Genomic DNA, 21208 nt, shown 5'->3' on the forward strand with positions numbered 1-21208 from the left:
TCAGTGAGAAATACATTTTATGTCACAGTATAGAACACATATTAATGAAGATCTGGAATAAAAATTTCACAAAACAATATCTTCCCATATTATGGGGAATATGCTCTGTTATGTCCCATTCTACTCTACTCTACTCTATTGATTTCCACTTAACCAAAAATCCTAGTTGGAACCCATAAAGTTTATTTCCTAACGCAATGAGTTGTTGTCTATTATCTAATAAACGCTGCCTTAAAAGATGGCAAGGGTGTGGTATTTTGCATTATGAATATCAATTAGTCTTAACAGAAATTCTATGCTATAGGTATCAGTTTTATCTCTGTTTTTCAGATAAGGAAACTGAGACTTTGAGAGGTTAAGTTACATGTCTAAGGTCAAGCAGCTCTTACATCGAGCAGCAGGGATTTGAGCCCAGCTCATGGTGACTATGTGAAAACCCACAGAGGGAGGAAACAATATTTGGGGAAGTGTGCAGCTTGGCTATCATGTAGGGTATAAGTAGGAAAATTAGGAGAGATGATTATAAAAGGAATTATATCACTCATTTAGGTAAAATTATTTTTGTCTTTAATCCTTTATCTTATTCCCAACTTCCTCCTGGAAAATCTCCCTGCATCTTTAGTCTGATTCTCCCATACCTGGTCTGTAGTTATACCCATTAAGAAATACAATGCAACTCACAGGAGCTTGTTGAAAATTTACGTGCTCAGGAAAACAGAATAAAAAATATAGCAAGAGACCTATGCCCGCAAAATCTTACTGAGGTAGAAAAACCTTACTTAACATAACTACAGGTATGTCAACCATACACATACATGTAACATGTAAATTTATGTTCTAAAATGCCACAAAGATGGGGTAAATTATAGGCACAATTTGGTAGTCAGGAGAAAGAGGACATATTTTCAATTGGTTCTTGGAATGTTTTAGGAAATGGATGGGAACTGGAAGGATAATATAAAAGGAAGATATAGTCCCAGGTAAGATAATGACAACGTGAAGTTCAAAGAATTCTTGGGTAAGGGCTGGTGGGAGGTAGACAGAGAAAGGGGACAGGAGGTGAAAGCAACTGAAGGAGGTTCAAAGGGTGGTGAAGAGATTCAAGGCTGGGATAAGATTATGAAGGACCATTGATGTAGTCATAATTAAATTCTCATTTTCTATGTTTAATAGTCAATGTGGACTATACATCTGATACATCTAAACTAAGAATTTTATTCTTATAAGAGCAGAGAGAAAAATTCTAAGTATGAAAACAAAGCAAAAACCTAGCCTGTGCTTTAAGCTTGGAAAATAATCTCTTGCATCTTTTAATTTATTATTAGTGTTATTTCTGTGTATGCTCACATACATGAGAGCACCCACCCTTTGAACTGACCTGGGAACACTTCAGAGCTAATATGCAGTCAGTGCTGTATTTATACTTTGAAGAAATAATGAGGCACTCTCATTTTTCCTTTTTTAAATAAAATGCTTTCTAAGTAATGGGAAGCATATCCATTAGAAAGAAAACTCAGTAGTTTAGATTGCTGGGTTCAGGTTCTTAATAATGACTATTATTGTAATGTTAATGGTGGTACCACAGATATCAATCCTCTTCCTATTGTAAAAGTGATCATTTTAGTTCTGTGTTGACTCCCTGGATTACTTGCTATATGTGTTTTTAATGTATCACCTGTTCAATAGAAAATAGATATCAAAAGATTTCTTTGGATTATCTGTGCTTTACTTTCAGCATCAATACAATGGTAGAATAATTCATGAAATAGACCCACTTTGAATGGCTATTTGCAGAAAGAAAAGCAAACGTTAAAAGGTATCTTTAACAATTTCCAAATTCTAAGACAACTGCTATTACAGTTTCCATTGGAAATGTGCCTCTAATAGCCCAATACTCTCCTTTCAGTATTGGCTCGGTAAGAAGGAGGCAATCATTCTTTTTAACTAATATTAAAGCATCAACTTGGTCATCAGTTGAGTTGTGTGTCTGGGATTTTAAAAGAAAGTACCTAGCCAGACCTTACTTAATCTATTTTGTGTGAATACTACCAAAAATGGTTTGAGTGTCAAGCATTTGTTCTCAAAATGTGCACCTGTCTGAAATACAGCTTATTCTTGTTATTCGCATTAGCTATGTTTTATAAAGTTGCTGTAAATGCTGATTTAGCAAATATTGAATCATTGCTCCAGGAAGAATACAGGCTTAAGTTCCTGTGAGCCTTGGGTCACATTTTCATTCATCGATCAATATATAAGTTTATTTTATCTGCATTTCTGTTTAAAGGCACCCATTTACTATATATTGTTAATTCATTGACATTAAACTTATACTCAACAGCCCTATAACTCATGTCATGTCTAATACATGTATTTTCTCCGGAAGGCACATCACCGCCTTGCTGTACTCAGAAACACTGGATAACACTTCCACAATATGCTTTGAGGGCCATTTTAAAGAGCGAAATCATCAACAGAAAGCACAAAAATGAAAAAAAAAAAAAAAAGTCACTGCACAGGCTGTGCAAGGACACCTGTTGGCTGTCTGAGAGCTGAAGCTAGAAGATAGGGTCGCCCTGTTTCCACCTCATCTGGCACATGAGCAGCAAGAGACTCGGATTTTTACCCCTATGGGCATGTCTGCAGATGACTAGAAAAGAGCTGTGAGTATTGATTTTGGGGTCACGAATACATTTTAGCAAGTAGGTAAATTAGCAAATATGGAATCTATGAATAATGAAGATCGACTATGTCCTATTTCTGTGCTACCCTGAATTTACGTGGATATGTGATGATTTTAACACCACTATGACTCAGTTATACGTGTGACTCATGCTAGTTTTAGCGCTATTTAGATTTTGAACTACAAGTTTACCTTACATGATTTTATTATTTCTTTCCATCCCACTTAAAGAAAGGTAGAGAATTGCCTGTGGTTTACTGGTAGTGGTCATGGTGAATTTCCTCTGGGGCATGAAACTAGCTTTCCAAGGGTAACACAAATCAGCTACAGAGCAACACAACAGGAATTAATAGAGATGTAATCTCAAAAGGTACTTCTGTTTAAAACTACCAAATCTTATGTACTATTTATTTTCTGCGGGTTGAAAATAAATTTCAGAATCCAAAGAGGATTGAAAGGGTACAAAAACTAAAGGATTGTTTGACATATATGAATATTTTCTGTTTTTCACTGATTGTTACCAGAGATAACAATTGTATGATTAAAGGAATTGAAATATTGTATCTGTAATGATACTTAGAGAGATTTCATAAATATGGTGGTCCTTACAGTGTTTGGAACTTATGAGAGGAAAATCTTTGCTGGAGTATGTGAAAACGCTGATCAATTTGTCTGCTCTGCTCGTATTTTTCTCAGATTATTTGTGTCTACAACTGAGAGATGTGATGCCATATCATGCCACTTTTCCTGGCCAGAGTTGATTAGACCAGGAATGGACACCTGACCCAAGAGGGGCTAATAATATTTGTTACTCTATAGTCATCATAAATAGGGCAAACCATTTAGTGGAATAAGTATCCAGAAATAGATCCAGAAAAATATATAAATTTGACAGATGCCAAAGACATATTTCAATTTCTTGAGGAAAAGACACTCTAATGCTGATGCTAGCATAATTGGCTCTCCATCTAAAAGAAATGAAACCAGACCCCTATATGTAATATTTTCATGTAAAAGTAAAATCAATAAAAATATTTGAAGAAATTATGTACTTATATATCCTTGGCTGGAGAAGAACTTCTTACACAGATTAGGAAACTCAAAAACCACAAAGTAAAAAAATATTTGAATATTAAAAAATCTTATTACTACAAAATACATCCTAAAGAGAGTCAAAAGATGAACAGTGGACCAGAAAATATATTTTAAACAGATACTGGATTTAACAGAGTTGACTGCACCATCATCCTTGAAATATCTCCAAGTATTTGAATTTTATCTACAATGCTACACTATCCTGCTTTCTTTTCTACCTCACTCACTGATTGCTGCTTTCTAACTCAGTTTACTCCTCTCTTCTCCCTCTAAATTTTGGAGTACCCCAGAGTTCATTTCTTAGCTCTTTTTGTATTTCCAGATGCCCCCTTGGTGATTCCACGGGATCTCATGCCACCAAATGTTACTTACACCCTGAAGATTAACAATTTAACATCTCCATCTGAACTGCTCCCCTGACAGTTGAACTTATCTTTCCAACACGAACCAGCATCTTCCTGTGGTTAATAGGCATCTCTATCTCAACATGTCCAATCAAGAACCTTTGATTTTCATTCTCAAAACCCTTCCCCATCCCCACTCCAGCAATACTTGTTTTGCTAATGTTATGGTTTGGTATGGTTTATTTGGCTCCACCAAGTCTCATGTTGAAATTGATCTCTGGTGTTGGAAGAGGGGCATGGTGAAGGCATTTGGGTCTTGGGGGCAGATCCTTCACAATAGCTTGGTGCTGTCCTTGTGATAGTGAGTGAGCTCTTGCTCTTAGTTCCCATAGGAACTGGTTGTTGAAAAGGGCCTGGCACCTCCTCCACCTGTCTCTCACCATGCGATCTCTGCATGTAGGCTCCCCTTCCTTTACCAGTATGAGTAGAAGCTTCCTGAGGCCTCACCAGAATCAGATGCTGGGGCCATGCTTGCACAGCCTGCAGAACCATGAGCCAAATAAACCTCTTTTCTTTATAAATTACCCAGCCTCGTGTATTCTTTGATAGCAACACAAATGGACTAAGATATAGGTAAATATTAATAGCACCAAGTTTTTGTTTAAGCCAAAAACCTGAGAATCACCCTTAATTCCTTCTGAAACCTCACATTCTACCTCCAGCCACTGAAAAAGCTGCTTTGCATTATTTTCAAAATACATTCCCTAGGGCTGGGTATGGTGGCTCATGCCTGTAATCCTAGCACTTTGGGAGGCTGAGGTTGGCAGATCACGAGGTCAGGAGATCGAGACCATCCTGGCTAACACGGTGAAACTCCGTCTCTACTAAAAATACAAAAAATTAGCCGGGCATGGTGGCGGGCACCTGTAGTCCCAGCTACTCAGGAGGCTGAGGTGGGAGAATGGCATGAACCCGGGAGGCGGAGCTTGCAGTGAACCCAGATTGCTCCACTACACTCCAGCTTGGGCGACAGAGCGAGACTCTGTCTAAAAAAAAACAAAAGAATACATCCCCTAGACACCCATTTGTCCTTGTTCCTTACACTGTTCTCATCACTGAACTGCCATAATCTTGCTCCTAGATTACTACAATGGCTTTGTAACGACATTCCCCATCACACTCTTGACTTCCTCCATTTTATTCTCCATAAATGACCAATATGATAAAACAAAAGAAAACATAGATCAGACCATGGTTTCCCTCTAGTTGTAAGCCTCCAGTATAATACCATCTCACTTAAAATAAAACGTAATCTCTTCCCCCATGCCTCTAAGGCCCTAAATGACCTGGCTTTCCTCAAGCTTCCAGCCTTTTCCTCTGCAAGCTCACTTCCAACACTGCATTCCTGCTACATGGACTTTCTTGCTGTTCTCCAAACAAGTCAAGCTTGTCTCTTAGCATGTGCACTTCCTTTGCCTGGAATACACCGTCCTCAGGTTTTACGACGACTTTTTCTTCATGTCATTAGGAAATTTTTCAAGTGTTTTAAGGTTTACTCAAACCATATTTGAAACCTTCACCCCTGTCATTTTCCATCTATCATGTTTACCCACACTACTTGACATTACCTGAAATTATATGGCTTTAGATTACTCGTTCCTTGCCTCTCCCAGTAGAATGTAGGCTTCACGAGAACACATACTGTACTTTGTTTACCACTGCACTCCCTACCTTCAAAAGTGCCCGGTAAGTAGTAGGCACTCCATGGCTGTAAATCAGATGAACAAATGACCCACACAGTGGGTTAGTCTGCCAAATATAGAGTGCCTACAACATACAAATCCAAGGAATGAATGGATGTGACCAGGGCATTGATAAAGAAGGAAATGTGACGGATCCTACGAATATATTGTAAAAGGTCAATATCATTAGTATCCACATAAATGCATATTAAAATATGTAGATAACCTTTCCACTTAGAAGATTAGTACCAATTAAAAATTACTGATACTATTCACTGCTGAAGGAGATAGGAGGAAATCGTCATTATTTTACACTGCTGGAGAAAGTTAAATTGCTACTAAAATAATCTGGTAATAAATATTAATGTGAAAAATGCACACTCCTAGGAATATTCTAGAGATAATCTATAATATACATTTAAAATCACATAGAAAAAACTTCATTGCAGAATAGCTTGTAGTATTCAAAAGTAAACATTCAATTTTATTTTTTTAATTGACAAATAATAATTGTTCATGTTTGTGAGGTACGTAGTGATGTTTTGATACTTACAATAGATAGTAATGAGACCAGAGTAATTAACATATCCATCGTCTCAAAAATTTTTTTTTTTGTTTTGTTTTAGGAACATTCAATATCCTCCTCCTAGCTATTTGAAACTATTAATATTATATTATTGTTAAAATTGTCATCCTGCAGTGCTATACAACACTACAACTATTCCTCCCATTTAGCAGTAATTTTGTATCCTTTAATAAATCTCTCCCTGTCCCTCCCTTCCTCCTATCAGTCCCAGCCTCTCATATCCTCTGCTCCACTTTTTATTTCTATGAGAGCAACTTTTTTTTAGCTTCCACATATGAGTGAGAACATGTGGTGTTTAACTTTCTGTTCCTGGTTTATTTCACTTAACATAATTTCCACCAGTTTCAAAAATGGAAATTCTAATGTCCCTCAATAGTAGAGAGATTGAATGTTTCAGGATATGTCCACACAATAGAATACTATGCAGCTATTAAAAAGAGTGAAGGAAACGGATGCATCCTAACTTGAAGGGGTGCCCAATATACCTCAAGACTGAAAACCAGAAGTTAAAGGATAATGCGTATACTGTACAAAAAGCAAACAACAAAAACCTGTGTGTGTGTGCTTGTGTTCACACAGGCTTGCAGAAGAGGACAGAAATGCAGTAACACTAAGCTGTTAGGATGACCTCAGGGAAATACAGGGTAGAAAGAGGGAGGGGTGTTAGCTTTTTCTTTATGTATCTTGTATTTTAAAATATATTTTATAAAATTTAATTTAAAATTATTCATTTATAAAAGAATAAAAGTGTATGATTCTCCTTAGCTATGCAGAAGTTAATAAGCCACTGACTCTCCTTAGCTATGCAGAAGAATACATAAACTAAACTAAGGAGTTTTACATTTTAAAAATTAAATGAATTACAATAAAATAACGCTAGTAGATTTGAAAGTCTTGATAAAAGTTCACTTTTATAGAATAGATATATTATCAAAATGACTTGAAAGAATAGAAATCTTTCTATTTCTCTCAATAGAAATAATAACTATTAAAAATTAAAACTGTTATTGAATAATTACTTCTCCAAAATTAAGCCCTGATTATGTTAGCGGTAAATGCTTTTAAACTGATGATTTCAATACCACAGAAACAGTCCCAGGAAGGACAGGTTGCTTTATTCATTCCACTGGAATGGAAATATCTGTATGTGTGTGTCAAATACACACACACACACACACAATGAGAAAGACTACATCCATCACCTTGCTGGGGAAAAGTGCAAAAGTAGAGAACCAGAAACTTTGAGCAATGTTTGGAAGAAAAAGCAGACTGGATCAGAAGGGTGTAGAAACCAGAGAAAGAAAAATATTACACACAGAAAAGAAATGTGCAGACTAAAACCGCACTTTTCCCCACTGGAGCCTTCAGGCCACTTAAGCCTGGAAGGGCTCATGCAATTCTTTGGGCAAAAATTGATTTGAGATCCAACTTGAAACATACAACCATTTTAATCTTATATTCCTTGACTAGCATATATTACAGAACCATAGTAAAATATTTTTTAAATTATAGATCTATAAGGAAAAGTTGGCAAAATTGTCAATACGATGGGAAACTTCAGCTGTCGAGCAACTGATAGACCAGGCAGTCAAAAAAAAAAAAAATCAGAAAAGATATATGGTATTTAAACAATAAGAATAATAAACACCATCTAATGGCTGTTACTAAAATAGTCTCCTATGTGTCCATCAGTCAGGAGTCACCCAAAAAAAGGAAAACTACTTTAATTATTTAAAACAGGGTTGGGGGGCTAGAGTGCAAGAAATTGTTTCCACGTGTGAGAGAAGCTGCAATGACAGATGGGTTTTGTTGAGCCAAGAGATTAGCAGCAGCAGGAAGCCACCACCACTCCAAAGCTGGGATCAGTAATAATAGACAGCTTTTTCAAGGAATTTTACCATAAATTAGTTAGAGAGGGATTTGGGGTCAGGGTTTCATTCTGCTTTTTCAAGAGACTTCTCTCTTTCTCCTGGAGGGAGAGGGTTTGAGCCTCCCCTTGGCTGTTATGGATAGAAGTTTGAGGTCCAAGGGGAGAGCAGCTTAATCAAGAACATATGGAGGTGTGGGCCGGCCTCTCAACTGTCGGAAAAAAATACCTAAATATGTTACATAAGAATAATTCCCTGAAACAAATCTTCAGATTGAAGCAGGGCCACACTGTGGTCCCCAAACTATGCAATGTAGGAGGCTTAACCCAGAGAAATATTCTGGTTTAGTGGTCGCACTTCAAAGATAAAAACAGGTTTCTTCAGGCATCCAAGTTTCAATATCAAATAGCCTAAATAGAGAAAGCCATTAGGCAGACCTCCAACTTCTCTATGGTGATGTCAATTATTAGCAGGCATTTGCTGCTATGTTCTGAAGGAGAGAGTCACTGAGCGCTACCGTGTCAAAACAAATGTCTTTCCATCAAAACCAGCTGCATAGTTAGTGGGGCCCAAAGCAAAAATGAATACGAGGTACCCCTAGATACAAAATATATTAAGAATTTCAAAATGATGACAGCAGAACATGAATTAGCCCAAGCATGGGGTATACTTCTTGTCTCAGTGCAAGATTCTGTATTACTGCATGGGTTGCACACTAACAAAGTCAGCCTTGCTTTCAAAGATTTAGGAAACTTTCAGGCTGGCCCATGAAATATGGTATGAGCCCTCTTCAGCAAATTCCTTGATGACAAAAACCTAGAGATGAAATAAAATAAAGAACTTAGAAATGAAGGCTCTGCCCTGGTGGTGAGCATTGAACTGATTTATAGATAAAACAAATTCTAAACAACTTTGGGAATTATGGTTACAGAATACAAATACTTGAAATAGGAAGAAGAATGAAATTGCTAATGCATTCAGCTAGCCCTGCAGGTAAGCAGTTGATACCACCTAAAATCATATTGCGTTTTTAATGAGATGTAGTGATTCTACACTGAGTGTTTTATTTAGTATCTTCCCTGGTATCTTCATGTCGGATTGGTAATGTGCTGACGTCTTAAGGTTTGAGGGAGGTACATCTCACACGTAGCGTGAAAACCCAATTATCATGCTCTGAACCATAAAAGAATCTAGAAGACTCTAGAAGAATCTTTTGTTGGGAAATATCTCATGGAGTGAAGAAACATTTATGTGAGGATTAAGTGATCTCACTGGTTTTACTTCAGTTTATTTTTCTTCTATTTGGATAAGTTACATTTAATCTTTTTATTGAAAAATACATTATTTGGTTTTTACAAAAGTATGAATGTTAATGATTATTCACGTGTGATGGGATTTGAGTATTTTACCCTCATCTTTCTCATCTTTGCCTTTTCCATATTAATTAAATTATTTATGTGTCATATGTAATTTTTACAGAGGCTAAATTTAATTTTATTTAATTTAAAAAATTAAGTCAAATATTACCCCACCCAAAGGTTCCAGTCCAGGGAATTTTATTGGTGAAATCTATAACAACTTCAAGGAGCTGGGTTTCTGTATTTACATTGTTTGAAAGAACAGAGAGCTAGAAAATTTCCAACTTGTTCTACAACATATCATTGATACCAAACCAAGACAATTAACTACGAAAAAATGAAAGATATATCAATCACTTTGAATATAGACGCAACAATGATAAGTAAAATCTTTTCAGGTGGCCACACCCTTTCTAATCCAGCCATGTGGTGTGGGGGTGGGGGTGGGGGTGACAAGAGAGCTGTGTGGACATTGAGAGCCTAGCATACTTTTGCATGGAAACCATGGAGATGTTCTCCTCCCCCGTCTCTGACACCCTGAATAACCTCTACTAGACTGAGGAAAATGGAGACCCAGAGGTACTAAAGAGGTCCCAGCGATGGGCAGAAACTAAACTGGACTGCTTGGGTTCAGACTGTGGTGTCTTAACTATCACCAGCCTTCTTCAACAGAGGCTACTGCCATGGGTTGCTAACGATGGCATAACAAGGGTAAGGCAGTGGAAGAAATCCACCCAGAGAATAGGTAATAAGGAGTGCAGTGCTTATACACAGTTTTGGAAACAATAATAAAGACAGCTAAGCATTAGTCTGCTTTGTATTATCACCATGAGTCTGTAGTTTCAAACAATGTCAGTGATAAAATGCTCCTTTGTGAAAAAAATCAGTTCCTTCTATGTTTACATTTTTTAATAAGATTTCAAAAATTGTATTTATTTATTTATGTGAATTCACAGATGACAAAGTGTATATACTTATGGTAGACACTGTGATGGTTTGATATATGTATCAAACATACAGAATGTCTGAATCAAGCTAATGAACATATCCATCACCACACATACTTATCATTTTTGCGATAAAAACATTTAAAATCTACTCTCTTAGCAATTTTCAAGTATACTATACATTATTACTAATTATAGTTGCCATGCCACGTAACAGATCTCCAGAACTCATTCCTCTAGGCCAACTAAAACTTGGTATACTTCGACCAACATTTCCGCATTTCCCCAGCCCCTGGTAACCACAATTTCATTACCTATTCTTTAATAAACTGTGTTTAAATGAAGTTAATTCAGAGATCTCTCAGTTACACAGTCAGCCCTCAACATCTGCAGAATTAGCTACATGGGATTCTTTTATTTTTAATTAATTTATTTTTTGAGACAGAGTTTTGCTCTTGTTGCCCAGGCTGAAGTACAGTGGTGCAATCTCAGCTCACTGCAACCTCCGCCTCCTGGGTTCAAGAGGTTCTCCTGCCTCAGCCTCCTGAGTAGCTGGGATTACAGGTGTGCACCACCACGCTGGGCTAATTTTTGTATTTTTAGTAGAGACGGGGTTTTGCCATGTTGCCCACACTGCTCTTGAACTCCTGGCCTCATGTGATCCGCCTACCTCATGGGATTCTTTTCAAGAGTAATGTTGTACTGGTTTGGAAAAGTTTGAGTTTGCTTTAGGAGCTGTTTGTGTCACCACATATTCTGTGTTTAAGCTGCAAGTTAGAAATAAACAGTGATAGCACAATGATTATAATGACAAAGAAAATTTATGTTATTCCAATTCTATCAATCCATGTGATTTCTTGGACTTTTTATTTGGATTTAAAATTTGGATAGACATATGTAGAAGAATAAAACTGTACCCCTATCTCTCACTGTATACAAAAATTAATTCAAGATTGATTAAAGAAGTAAATGTAAGACCTAAAATTATAAAAATTGTAGAAGCAAACCTAGGAAAAACAATTCTAGACAATGATCTATGCAAAGAATTCATGACTAACAACACAAAGCCAAATGCAACAAAAACAAAAACAGACAAATTTAACTCAACTAAAAAGCTTCTGCATAGCAAAAGAAATAACAGTGAACAGACAGCCCACAGAACGGGGGAAAATACTTGCAAATTATACCTCTGGCAAAGGGCTAATATCCAGAACCTAAAAGAAACTCAAACAGTTCAACAACAACAAAAATAACAAAACCTATTCAATAGTAGACAAAAGATATGAGCAGACATTTTACAAAGATATATAAATGGTCAAATGAAAAGCATATGAAAAAATGCTCAACATCAGTAAACATCAGAGAAATGCAAACCAAAATCATAATGAGATACCATCTTACACCACTCAGAATGGATATTATAAAAAAGTTGGGCCAGGCACGGTGGCTCACGCCTGTAATCCCAGCACTTTGGGAGGCCAAGGCGGGCAGATCACAAGGTCAGGAAATCGAGACCATCCTGGCTAACATGGTGAAACCCCGTCTCTACTAAAAATACAAAAATAAAATAGCCGGGTGTGGTGGGGGGCGCCAGTAGTCCCAGCTACTTCCGAGGCTGAGGCAGGAGAATGGCGTGAACCCGGAGGGCGGAGCTTGCAGTGAGCCGAGATCGCGCCACTGCACTCTAGCCTGGGCAACAGAGCAAGGCTCCTTCTAAAGTCAAAAAATAACAGATGCTGGCTAGAATGGGGAGAAAAGGGAACGCTTACCTACTGCTGGTGGGAATGTAAATTAGTACAACCTCTACGGAAAATAGTATAGTGATTTCTCAAAGAACTAAAATTAGAACTCCTGTTCAATTCAGCAGTCCTACTCCTGGGTATCTACCCAAAGGAACAGAAATTATTATAAAAAAAAGATACTTGTACTCACATGTTTATTAATGCAGTATTCACAATAGCAAAGATGTGGAATCAACCTAAGTTCCCATCAATGAATAATTGGATAAAGAAAATATGGTATGAGATATATACATATATACATATTTTTTATATATATACACACACACACGTATACACACACAACATGGAATACAGAATACTACTCATCCCTAAAAAAGAATGAAATCATATCTTTTGCAGCAATATGGATGGAACTGGAGGCCATTGTCTTAAGTAAAGTAAGTCAGAAAAAGAAGGTCAAATAGGGCATGTTCTCACTTACAGGTGGGAGCTAAATAATGTGTACACATGGACATAGAAGATAGAATAATAGACTTTGGAGATTCAGAAAGGTGGGAGAGTGGGGGCAGGTGAGGGATGAGAAATTACCTAATGCATACAATGTGTGTTCTTTGGGTGATGATTACACTAAAAGCACAGAAAAACACAGTGAAGAACTCCATCCCAGCTGTGAGATAAGACCCTGATGCTGGCTCCTGTTTTTTGCTTTCTTTTCTTTTTTTTTTTTTTTTGAGACAGGGTTTCACTCTGTTACCCAGGCTGGAGTGCAGTGGTGCAATCTCAGCTTACTGCAACCTCTGCCTTTCGGGTCCAAGCAATTCTCCTGCCTCCACCTCCCAAGTAACTGGTATTACAGAAATGCATCATGACACCCAGTTAATTTTTTGTATTTTTTTAGTAGAGATGGGGTTTCACCATATTGACCAGGCTGGTCTCGAACTCCTGACCTCAGGTGATCTGCCCACCTCAGCATCTGTCAGAAAGTTTGAGGCATGTCGAAGAATTGTCTATGAAAGTCATGAAAGAGAAAAATGTTATAAAAAAGAATTTATGCAAAAAATGTTGTATAATTTAAAAGTAATTAAGCCTCCTGAATGTAAAACTATTAAAAAAAAAAAACAGTTTATGTGCAAGGTGTATAAGAAAAGTAAAATATACCTTTGGTAAAAGGATTATAAGGAGGCATAAGAATGTACATTTTTACCAACATTAAAAAGTTAAAAAAATTATTGTTTTGAAGGTTTGAGCAAGTTTTAAAACGTTGATTGTAAAGAAAATTATGTGTGTAAACATATTAGCTAAAGTTAAAGAAGTATCATTCAGTTTTTCTGTGAACTGGACATTAAAGTAAAAGCATAACAGATTTTTCTTAAAGCACCAACCTGCTCTTTAGCAAAAATTATAAAAGGTTAAAAAGAGTCTATAAAATCTTACCTTACAAACATTAAAAATTAGATAAATATGTCTACAAAATTAGATAAATATGTCTATTAAAATAGGTTTAACATTAATAACACACTAATATAAAGATAAAATTTAGTTTATCTGGTATAAAAATCATACGAGAAGTATTGTTAAATGTAAAATGGTATTTGGCTTTCTTAGGTTTAAAAACTAATAAAATTAGGTGCTAAAGGAAATTTCTCAGTAAAAAGGCACTAAGCACTATAAAGTCCACTGCCAAGGTCCCTTAAGAGGAAGGTCCCTTAAGATACCTTTTTAAGAAATTGACCTTAAGGAAAGGTCAATTTCTTAAAATTTGTATTCTTGGTTTATCTTCCATTTTCCTTTCTCTCAAAAGCTAAAAGTCTTTTAGCACATGTATCACCCCTAGAATTTCTGGTAAACCAGCACTAGCCTGAAGATCACGTTCTCATCAAAAGGTAGAAAGAAGAAAAACTCGAGCCAGCCTAGGAAGGACCCTACCTTGTGCTGCTAGCCACCAAGACTGCTGCTGTTCGTACAGAAAAAAAAAAAAAAATGGATGGACTCATCACACTCGAGTCAGGAAAGCCCCACCCACTCCAGAGTCGTAGACCATAGTCCCAGGGAAAAACCCAACCAAACTAAAGCTAAGAAAAATTTAACCCTTTTCATCCATTCTATTACTCTTTCTTCTTTCCTCATTCTATTGTTGACCATCTAGTTATTAACATACAAGTCAATTTTGCCTCAAACTGTTGCATTTAATGCTTGCCTTGTTATATCCTGTGGGGACTTGCCAAGTCAAAGACAGCTTTTTACTTCAGAAAAGTACTTCTGTCCCTCCTGACTCTCCTCAGACTGGGCATTAGTAAACTAAGACCATTTAATCCAGGGATATTTTGATAAAGACCCTAGTGCCAACCAGGAGTCTTGCCCCCCAATGTAGAGCTTTCATGCTGTAGTTGGTCCAATGTTCTCTGGACCACTAAAGATGGACTGCCCCAACCGGTTTTTATAATTTCCTAAAACCATACATTCATTTTACTAGAGGATCATAGAAGTTAAAGACTTAAAACAAACGTTAGCAATTAAGACAAGATACCAAGATGCAAATGCCTGGTTAAAATGGATCAAATATTCCATCTGCACGTTAAACAAAAGCAATTGTTATGCTTGTGCACATGGCAGGCCAGAGGCCCAGATTGTCCCCTTTCCACTAAGGTAGTCCTCTAGTCGACCAGGTGTGGGCTACATGGTAGCTCTTTTCCAGGATTCTAAACCCTAGAGTAATAAGTCATACCAAACTCTCTCTGCTATATCCCAAAGTCCAGCACCCTGCGGTTCAGACCCCGAGGGCCATCCGGCCTCCACCTCCCAACACTAAGTTCACTTTATGTCTCTCATGACAGGGAGAAAACTTAGCATTCCTTGGAGACCTGAAAGGATGCAGCAGGCTTAAGAATTTTCAAGAGCTTATCAATCAGTGAGCCCTTGTTCATCCCAGAGTGGATGTGTGGTGGTATCGTGGTGGACCTTTCCTGGGCACTCTGCCGAATAACTGGAGTGGCATTTGTACTTTAGTCCAGTTGGCTATCCCTTTCACTCTGGCATTTCATCAACCAGAAGGAAAAAAATATAAGACACCATAAAGCGAGAGAAGCCCCTTATGGGTCTTTCAACTCTCATGTCTATTTAGATGCAATTGGAGTCCCACGAGGAATACCAGATCAATTTAAAGCTTGAAATCAAATAGATGCAGGATTTGAGTCAATATTTTGGTAGATGACAGTTAATAAAAATGTAGATTAGATAAACTATATCTATTACAACCAACAGCAACGAGCTTTTCATGAGTAAAAAGAAAAACTCATGTCGGCCCCAGCCCTGAAGTCACCTGACCTGACAAAACTCTTTACACTCTACGTGTCAGAAAAAGAAAAAATGGCAGTTGGAGTTTTAACCCAGACTGTGAGGCCCTGGCCAAGGCCAGTGGCCTATCTCTCAAAACAACTAGACAGGATTTCCAAAGGCTGGTCCCCAGATCTAAAGGCCCTATCAGCAACGGCCCTGTTAGCACAAGAAGCAGATAAACTAACCCTTAGGCAAAACTTGAATATAAAGGCCCCCCCATGCTTTGGTAACTTTAATGACTACCAAAGGGCACCATTGGTTAACAAATGCTAGATTAACCAAGTACCAAAGCTTGCTATGTGAAAATTCCCACATAACCACTGAAGTTTGCAACACCCTAAACCCCATCACCTTGCTCCCAGTATCAGAGAGCCCAGTTGAACATAACTGTGTAGAGGTGTTGGACTCAGTTTTTTCTAGCAGGCCCAACCTCCGAGACCATCCTTAAACATCAGTAGACTGTGAGCGGTATGTGGACGGGAGCAGCTTCGTCAACCCCTGCAAAGTGACTCTGAAGAAGATGACAAGCCCTGCTCCAGTCACACCCGGAAGCTGACTGGTCCATGCATGGCCGAAGCATGAGAAAACTCATCGCAGGACTCATTTTCCTTAAAATTTGTACTTTTACAGTAAGGACTTCAACTAACCTTCCTCAGACTGAGGACTGCTCCCAGTGTATACATTAAGTCACTGAGATAGGACAAAAGGTTGCTATGGTCCTATTATTTTATGGTTATTGTAAGTGTACTGGAATTCTAAAAAGAACTTGTTTGTATAATGTTATTCTATACAAGGTATGTAGCCCAGGAAATGGCCAACCTGATATGTGTTGTAACCCATCTAAGCCTCCCATGACCACAGTTTTAAAAATAAGATTAAGGACTGAGGACTGGTGGAGGCTCATAAATGATACGAGTAAAGTGTTAGCCAAAACAGTAGAAAAACGGGTGCCCAAACAAGTCACCTTAAAATTTGATGCCTGTGCTGTCATTAATAGTAATAAGTTAGGAATAAGGTATAGTTCTCTTAATTAGAAAAGAGGCTATATGGCAGAAAATAAGTACATCTGTCATAAATTAGGACTGTGTGGAAATGTAAATACTGGTCTTGTGTCATTTAGGCCACGTGGATTAAAAAAAATGAAAAAGATCCAGTCCACCTTCAGAAAGGAAAAAACAGCCCTTCCTGTACTAAGGGAAAATGTAACCCCTTAGAGCTAGTAATAACCAATCCCTTTGATCCTCGCTGGAAAAAAGAAGAGCATGTGACCTTAGGAATCGAAAGGGCTGGATTGGATCCTCGAGTAAATATCTTAGCTCAAGGAGAAGTTTACAAACGCTCTCCTGAGCCAGTGTTTCAAACTTTCTATCATGAACTAAATGTGCCAGTACCAGAAATCCAGGAAAAACAAGAAATTTGTTTTTGCAATTAGCCGAGCATGTAGCCCAGTCTCTCAATGTCACTTCATGTTATTTATGTGGAGGAACTGTAATAGGAGATCAATGGCCATGGGAAGCCCGAGAATTAGTACCTACAGACCCAGTTCCTGATGAATTCCTGACTCAAAAGAACCACTGTGATAATTTCTGGGTCCTAAAAGCCTTAATTATTGGACAATATTGCATAGCTAGAGAAGGAAAAGAACTCACCTCATAGGATGACTTAGTTGTCTGAGACAGAAACTGTATAATGGTACCACAGAAATAGTATAATGGTACCACAAAAACAGTCACTTAGTAGAGTTCAAATCACACAGAGAAATCCATTTAGTAAATTCCCAAAGTTGCAAACTGTGTGGACCCACCTGGAGTCCTACCAGGACTGGACAACCCCCACTGGATTGTACTGGATATGTGGGCATAGAGCTTATGCCAAATTACCCGACCAGAAGGCAGGTAGTTGTGTTATTAGCACTATTAAACCATCTTTCTTCCTTCTGCCCATAAAAACAGGTGTTCTCCTGGGCTTCCCTGTCCTTGCTTCCCATGAAAAGAAAAGCATAGCTATAAGAAATTTTAAAAAATGAAAAATGGCCCCCTGAGAGAATCATACAATATTATGGGCCTGCTACTTAGGCACAAGACTGCTCATGGGGATACCGGATCCCCATTTACATGATCAACCAAATCATACAGTTACAAGCTGTCTTAAAAACATTCACTAATAAAACTGGCAGAGCCTTGACTATTCTGGCCCAGCAAGGAACTCAGATAAGAAATGCTATCTATCAAAATAGATTAGCTCTCAACTACTTGCTAGCAGCTGAAGGAGAGGTCTGTAGGAAATTTAACCTTACTAATTGCTGCCTACACATAAGTAATCAAAGGCAAGTAGCTGAAGACATAGTTAGAGATATGACAAAACTGGAACATGTGCCCATCCAAGTGTGGCATAGATTTGATCCTGGGGCCATGTTTAGAAAATGGTTTCCAGCACTAGGAGGATTTGAAACTCTTATAATAAGAGTTATAATTGTAATAGGAACCTGCTTACTGCTCCCTTGTTTGCTACCTGTACTTCTTCAAATGATAAAAAGCTTCATTGCTACCTTAGTTCACCAAAATGTTTCAGCACAAGTGTACTATATGAATCACTATCAATCTGTCTTGCAAGAAGACAGAAGTAGTAAAAATGAAAGTGAGAACTCCCACTATTGAGTGAGAGTCTCAAAGGTGGGGAATAAGGGAGGAGACCACCCCTCGTATTGTTTTATGCACAATTTCTGCCTCCAAAGAAAGAAAAAGTAAAAACTAAAAGGCAGAAATGAAATCCACAAGCAGACAGCCTGGCACCACACCCTGGGTCTGGTAGTTAAAGATCGACCCCTGACCTAATTGGTTATGTTATCTATAGATTACAGACGTTGTAAAGAATTGCACTGTGAAAATCCCTATCCTGTTTTGTTCCAGTCTAATTACTGGTGCATGCAGCCCCCAGTCATGTACCCACTGCTTGCTCAATTGATCACGACCCTCTCATGTGAACCCCCTTAGAGCTGTGAGCCCTTAAAAGGGACAAGAATTGCTCACTTGCGGAGCTCAGCTCTTGAGAGAGGAGTCTTGTGGATGCCCCCGGCTGAATAAACCCCTTCCTTCTTTAACTTAGTGTCTTAAGGAGTTTTGTCTGCGGCTTGTCCTGCTACAGATTTTGTCCATAATGCTTATTGTATTTTCTTTCTAAAAAAAGATTCAAATCAAATGTGTCAAAATGTTAACAGCTTTCAATGATGGGTGGTAGGTTCATGGATACTTGCTATGTTATTTGTACTTCTCTATATTTTTAAATTTCTCAAGAAAAACAACACAATAAGGTGACTGTACTTTTAGTAAATTATGGCTGCATGTTACCCAGATATCTGCTCCAGTTATATTGAGAAACTGGAAGTGTGAAACTCCACCATCTGCTAAAGAAATCTTGACATCCATGGGTAGCAAAGAAACATCAAAAACTGATGTTAAGACCACATGACAGAGCAAATATACTTGACAACATTTAGATTATTTTATTAAGCAAGGAATCCTAAAAACAAAACCAGATTTCATTGTGGAGTCAGAGAGGATAATGTAGACCTTTGAGGTTAAATTATCAATGATATTGATTAAGGTTTCATATATGATTATTCATTGATTTTTCTGCTGGGTAGGAATAAAGAGAATTTTAGCTGAATAAAACTTGTTAAAAGTACAAGCTGTTCCAAGGAATTCTTATGTATATTTCAGGCTGTTATTATAGGATTAAAGTGTTAAGTGTGGGGAGGAACACAACATTTGAAGACTCTCAGCTCAAAGGCCCTTCCTCACTAGAAATGAATTGTTATTCTGACTCATCTTTTGTGCAGATGAAATTCATTAACTTTCCAGCACTTGCATGACTGTGAGGTTATTTCCTTGCTGAACTTTTGTGCTGGAGACATGCTGAGGACAAACTATGGTGAAAATTTCCGAAAGTAGGTGCTTGCTGTGTAAATACTTCCCTTGATAAATGATGTCCCAATTAATATGTAATTGTGCAATCATGTAGTCATTTTTTTCATTAAAAAGTTATTGATGCACTTAAGCTTCAATTCCAGCCATTGGTTTACAGCAGACAAATATACAAAGTATAAGGCAAAATATTGATCTAGATAAACTCGTAGGTATTAGGACTTTTAGAGAAAATAACGTTTTTGCCTTTGTCTAGTAATTCAGTTCAACCAACTTTTAGTTAGTCTTTGCTAGGTACCAGATACTTTGTAAGGCACCGAAACTGTAAAAAATAGAAATTATATTTCCTACCTTTTAGGCAGTTGTCAAAGAGCATGGAAAACATACATGTAAACATATTTATAATTCAATGAGATGTTGAAAAATAATACAACTTAAACAATTTTAAGCCCCATGAAGGCAGGACCACATTTTCCTTTCTCATAGCTCTATCTCAGAACTTAGTCTAGTGCCTAAAGCATTGAATACACTGAATAAGTATTTAACTTGTTGTCTTAGTCCATTGGGGCTGGTGTAATAAAATACAAGATACTGGATGACTTATAAACACAGAAATTTATTTCTTGTAGTTCTAGAGGTGGGGAAATCCAAGATCAATTTTCCATCAGATTCAGTATCTGCTGAGGGCTCACTCTCTGCTTTGAAGATGGTATCTACTTGCTGAGTCCTCAAATGGCGAAAAGGGTGAACAGGCTCGCTTGAGCCTCTTTTATGAGGGCACTAATCCTGCACATGATGGCAGGTTCCTCATGACCTAATGATACAGGATTTAAGAAGAAATCACTTAGGCAGATAGCAAGGGTATGGAGGTCCTTGGTAAGGCTTTTCTTTTTAATGAAAAGCAGCCCCAAATCCTTTTCTAACGAAGAACAGCCTGCAAGCTGGGAGCTTGCATGGATGAATGCCAGCAGGAACTAAGAACTAGACATTTTCAAGATGGTGGCTCCATCTTCCCTTCTCTGCCAGCCACATGTGCTGTAAGGTACAGACAGGATGGTACCCATCAACTGGAAAGCCCATTTGCATAAGAAGATTAGGGTGGGGTGACCAGCCTTCCCTGTGCACTATGTCAATGTCATACCTGATACAACCAATCTATGAGCCCTATGTAAATCAGATACCACTTCTTCAAACTGGACTATAAAACTTTGCACATTCACTGCCAGCCTGTCCTTTCCACTCAGAGACCCCTTCCTCTATAGAGGAAACTGGTTCTCTTTCTCTTCCCTTCTACCTATTAAACTTCCCTCCTAAACTCCTCATGTGTGTCCATGTCTTAAATTTTCCTGGCTCATGACAACGTACCCAAAGTATATACCCCAGACAATGGAGCTGCTTCACTAATAATCCCCGAAAGTCCCCCTCTCTTGACATTACCATTTTGGGGAGTGGGTATCAATGTATGAATTTTGGGGTGATATAAACATTCATAGTATTTGTTAATGAGCAAAAGTATTACATAAGAGAAAGTGATTATGATAGAAGTCATTTAAAAATCTTATGTTATCAGCTGGGTGCAGTGGCTCA

The 21208-nt window shown here is 37.8% G+C and overlaps 1 non-coding gene across 1 annotated transcript; it reads right to left on the minus strand.

The window, feature by feature from the left end:
• Positions 1 to 9406: 9406 nt before the first annotated feature.
• LOC112426040 (small nucleolar RNA U13) lies at positions 9407 to 9505 on the minus strand. Its single transcript, XR_003017293.2, has one exon. It is a non-coding gene; the product is annotated as a small nucleolar RNA U13 (small nucleolar RNA).
• Positions 9506 to 21208: the final 11703 nt, after the last annotated feature.

The sequence above is a fragment of the Macaca nemestrina genome, chromosome 16 (assembly GCF_043159975.1).
Source record: "Macaca nemestrina isolate mMacNem1 chromosome 16, mMacNem.hap1, whole genome shotgun sequence".
In the NCBI taxonomy this organism is placed as follows: Eukaryota; Metazoa; Chordata; class Mammalia; order Primates; family Cercopithecidae; genus Macaca; species Macaca nemestrina.